Genomic DNA, 4,311 nt, shown 5'->3' with positions numbered 1-4,311 from the left:
TTATTGTGCATTTAAAGCGCCCCCTAGTGGTCAATTTGAAAGAGACTCTTTGTAGTGTCTAAAACAGTCTGGTTTTATCTGGGGCACTTATCTGAACACACCCTGTGAGTTTTGTTGTGATTAGCCTTACAGTTGCTGATTTGTGTTCATTTATGTCCAGAGCCACGCCCCTTTTGAAATTCATTGCTCAATAACTTGAAAAGCAATTGAGAAATGGACATGCTTTATACAATTTGTGATAAGCTTGATCCACTGATGATCACTGAAAATTTGGTGGCAATTGGAGCTACGGTGTAGGAGGAGATTTCAAAAATATGTTTATGTCCAAAAATTCAAAATGGCGGAAAGATTTTCTATGAGGACGTTTATGGTCCTTGAGGCTTTTTTTGCAGAGCACATTAAGCTGCATCTGTGTGAGGAATTTCAAGTCAATCTGATTTACGGTGTGGGTGGCGTGGCCTTTCAAAGTTTGTATTTTGAAGCCTTACATTACAGCACCACAATGTGGTTGGATTAATATTTCCACAGATGCACATGCACACCATTTCCAGTTGTTCCCCAAAGTTTCATGTTTCTAGCTCATTCCAGCTCACGGGAATTTGAGCCGGCGCAGCAGACAACAAATAATGAATGAGGTGTTTACTAAGATAATTAAAGGGCACAATTGCACTACACAGGCTGACGCAAAAAATAAACAGGGAACGAGGCCAAAGTGTAATATAAAATGAATGCTATAATGATTACTTGGCCTAGTGGCAGAATGCAGAGGGATACCTTGAATACTAACACTTAACTTTCAAGAGCTGGGAATGTGTACACAGCAGAGTCAGAGAAATGGTTAATAGTGTAGATTAAGAGTTAACAAGAATTGCTTTGAGGTAAATTACTTTATTTCTGGAGCTGCCACTTTAGGACAGGGACCATGAGGCCTAATTTGAAATCACTTAATGTGGTGTCAGACAGCCTTCTTTGTGTCACAAGTGTTAAGACTTTTTTAAAGCAATTTAAGGCATTTTGAGGCATTTTTAAAGCAAGAATAAGAGTCTACAGCCATGCTAGCAGCTCTGGGAAGACATAAGCATAGTAGTGCTTGGAGCTGAATGCTAACATCAACATGCTAACGGGCTCATAATGACTACGTCAACATGTTGATGTTTAGAGGGACTACTGTTGACCATGTTCACCATCTTAGTTAAGCATGCTAACAATTGTTAACATAATCATCCTTTTTTACACAGTTTTCTGGTGGTTCTAATGCTGGCAGTCATGCTGGTGGGCCGGCCAAGCATCTGACACATTAGGACATTAGTAATACCCTGGTTTGTCTTCTGCTGCCACCAGCATGTCAAAATTTGTACTTGTCCAAAACTTAATTTGTAACCAAATGCCTCACAAAACTACAAAGCAGCCTGCAGATTGGATTTCGGTAACAAGATGGCTCTTTCTATGCCAGATCCTCAGGCTTAAATGCATGTTTGGTTAATTAATTTCAATAATTTCAGTTTCGTTCTCATTGTAAATATCACCCCTTTAAAAGATTAAATGAACTAAATCACATAAGTAGAGCATTCAGGACCCATGTTTCCTCTAATCTACAGTAGCTACGTCATCTGCTTAAAAGTGTATTGCTGTTAACATATCATAATCTCTCTTCAGTGCGTTCTTACTCATTGCTTAACTTGTTTAGTGTAAATGAGGTGAGTTTTGTTCCCTGTGGAAATATACGTATTGGAAGAACGTTTACAGAGTGAATTGATCCCACTACATAAGATAAAACAAGACTTGATTTGCCCTCATACTCACCTGTTGCCTGTTCTTTCTCATCTATTTTTCTTCATTTTGAAGCGCAGCTACCAGTCAACAAGGGAGTTAACCAAATCACACCAAACACCCTGGACATAATCCACTTTAACCAGCTACAAATGTGTTCTTTCCCTTAAAGATGGAGGCTCTCATTCACTGAAAATGTTTTTGCAGGAAGCCTATTCTCTCGGCTCTTGGAAGCGAGTTTTAAAAGCTCCTTCCTCTGCTGAATGTGTACACAACCATTACAGCGCTTTATCAAAGATGAAGCCCTTTATACCTCATTGCAATTCAGAGAGCAGCTGCAATAAGTTGATCAGTTTCATTTTGAAAATATTCAAGGCCATTTTAATGATCTACAGAAATAACAGCATGCCTGCTAAATTATTTGAAATTTAAAAAAAAAAGCCAATTGAAATAGTTCTGAATGTTGATATGTTAATTGCCCTTTGAGCCTCAGCAGGTTCTGTGATAAAAAAAAAAGCCATCCCAAACTTCAGCTGAAATTTAAAGAGAAATTTCCGTCAGGGAATGTGATGACAAGGGTGACCTTCGAGACTTCGTTTACCCGGTCATGCTTTAAAATTCCAGTGCAGCTAAGGGAAATCTTGTTTGTTTGGGACACAATAAAGGTCAGCAGTCATGTATTTATCCAGACTTGCCAAGCCTACTGACAGCAATAGCAACACTTGAAGAAGGTGAGAGACGTAAAAAGATGTGTGATCTCAGCAAAAAGAACATGTGAATCACAGGGTGGCTGTGACACACACACACACACACACACACACACACACACACACACACACACACACACACACACACACACACACACACACACACACACACACACACAATCAGAGTCCTCTCCCACGTCCTTGTATCTATCTCCCACAAATGTAGCTCAGCGTAAATTCTTTCAGGAAAACCTAACTTTTAATCGGTGCACTCCTAAATCAATTCAGCTGTTATCCTAATACATTTATTTTTTGCTGTGCATAACTGTCGCATGTTGGCAACTAGTCTCTCCTGATTTAAGTATAGCTCAGGTAAAATCCTTTCAGGAAGACCTAATTTAATCAATGCTCTCTTCCTGAATGGAATCCGCTGGTGGAAGCGTTCATTTTTCTGCTTAACCAATCAGAATCGTACACAAATTACAAGGGCCGATCACAGAGTCACAACCCTGCTCTAAAAATTCTGTTTCTCCGTGTGCTGTTCAGCTGTCATTGCAGGCAAAGAGTGCAACCCTCCACCCCCCCCTTCCACCTCTAGTCATCTACTCCAGCTGACCGGTCCGGAGCCTGCTTTGGTCTGGTCTTCGGGCTCCTTCGTCGCCACCACCTTTTTGTCTAGATTCCATCGGGGGGCCTGATGGTTCTCTAACCCTATTTAGATATACAAAAAATTTGTATAGCAATTGAGTCTAATCGCCAAAGACTTTGTACATTTCACTGAGCTGTACAATAAACCTCATTTGCACATCTGCAAACATGTCTCTCCTGATTGAAACACACACATCAAGAGCCGAGGATCCTGTAACGCACACACAAATGCACATGCATTCATACAGTAATCACATATGGTCCCAGCTGAATTTCTACAGGCTGAATTCCCTGATAAAAATGTTTGTAACACATCACCTGCAAACTGAGACAAGGTTTTCACACACCACCTCAGACTATTTATTCCTGGAACGTTACATAACGCAGCAGTGGGTTCTGCTCACAACCAAACTAAAAAGCCTCCTTACAGGAAAACAGAAAGGTGAGAGGATTGAGGAAGCGAGAGCAACACAGCCACTAGTCACTTCTGAATACGGATGCCTGCCCTCACAGGGCATTTTTTCTTTTTATCTTCACAGTCTTGTATGGCCTGTAAACAGTGTTATCAGCATCTTCATATTCCATCATGCTGTATTTTTACTACCCATAAAGGCTAATCGGAAATGGCAACCTCTCTTACTCTTCCACAAATGAACATAAAGCCTACAAAACTTTTGTTTTTAGGTGAGCTAAAAAGGATTCATAAATAAGTGAGGAAAAAGTGCATGGATCTTGAAATAACGGCATGTGTTGGCAGTGAAATTGTGTTCTGCTAGAGTATTAATAATCACTGCTAAGATACTGAATTATTGAAATATTAATTATTACTAATACCACATCACTCAAAACATTACCTGCTTGCAGTGGGACAAATAACAGTGCATATCTAAAGATTAATAAAATGACAAGATTAAAGCCATCTGGGTGACTCAGAAAATGTTTGAAAGCTCCTAATATTTTAAAATGTGACAGTAAATGAATCTGGCATGTGCGTCACAGAGGGGTCATGTGTTCAAAGATGTCCCTGTGTCCTGTGACATGCTGAATAGCTGATTAGTTCTGCCTGTTCAGTTATATTTTTCACTCTCAATTGCGAGCACTTCTTTGATTGATTGGTTGATGTGAGATTAGATTTGTTTGATTTCTCAATTTGCGGGAAAAACTTTATTCACACATAGGCGCGGTC

At 39.8% G+C, this 4,311-nt stretch overlaps 1 long non-coding RNA gene across 1 annotated transcript in view; it reads right to left on the bottom strand.

The window, feature by feature from the left end:
- Window positions 1–2,656, bottom strand: part of LOC116697401 (uncharacterized) — a 7,144-nt gene extending 4,488 nt beyond the window's left edge. Inside the window, exon 1 of the long non-coding RNA XR_004333995.1 lies at window positions 2,646–2,656. This is a non-coding gene — a long non-coding RNA (uncharacterized LOC116697401). The remainder of the gene's footprint in view (window positions 1–2,645) is intronic.
- Between the last annotated feature and the right edge of the window lie 1,655 nt (window positions 2,657–4,311).

Source organism: Etheostoma spectabile, chromosome 10, assembly GCF_008692095.1.
Source record: "Etheostoma spectabile isolate EspeVRDwgs_2016 chromosome 10, UIUC_Espe_1.0, whole genome shotgun sequence".
NCBI classification, from domain to species: Eukaryota; Metazoa; Chordata; class Actinopteri; order Perciformes; family Percidae; genus Etheostoma; species Etheostoma spectabile.
This window is presented reverse-complemented; position numbering and strand designations above follow the sequence as displayed.